This window comes from Bison bison, unplaced genomic scaffold (assembly GCF_000754665.1).
Source record: "Bison bison bison isolate TAMUID 2011002044 unplaced genomic scaffold, Bison_UMD1.0 scf7180017864312, whole genome shotgun sequence".
Classification (NCBI taxonomy): domain Eukaryota; kingdom Metazoa; phylum Chordata; class Mammalia; order Artiodactyla; family Bovidae; genus Bison; species Bison bison.
In genome coordinates, this window is record NW_011494884.1 from 3,120,899 (window position 1) to 3,121,404 (window position 506).

Below are 506 nucleotides of genomic sequence, written 5' to 3' on the forward strand. Positions count from 1 at the left end.
CTTTTACTTTGAAAGTAAATAGCTTTGGATTTTAGAAAATCACTTATATGTGAGGTGATTTGATGCATAACCTTTCTCCTTAATGCCTTTGTTAAATTATTTCTTCCAAATACTGCTCCCATCTTCTTTTCACATCAAAGATTGAGTCGTATTCATCTGGAGCTAAAAATTTCCAAATGAGTTGGAAGATATATGAATACAGAATTGACAGCATATTATTAATGTCATCTAATCAAACATGCCTTTCACCCTGAACTTTCTGCAGCTGATTTTTGGGTTTTTGGTGTGTAAATTTACTGGTAACATTGATGTACAAATATCAGAAAAAATTTACAAGGTGCACTGGGATGACCCAGAGGAATGGTATGGGGAGTGAGGTGGGAGGGAGGTTCAGGATGGGGAACACATGTATACCTGTGGCAGATTCATGTCAATGTATAGCAAAACCAATACAATATTGTAAAGTAATTAGCCTCCAATTAAAGTAAATAAACTTATATTTTAAA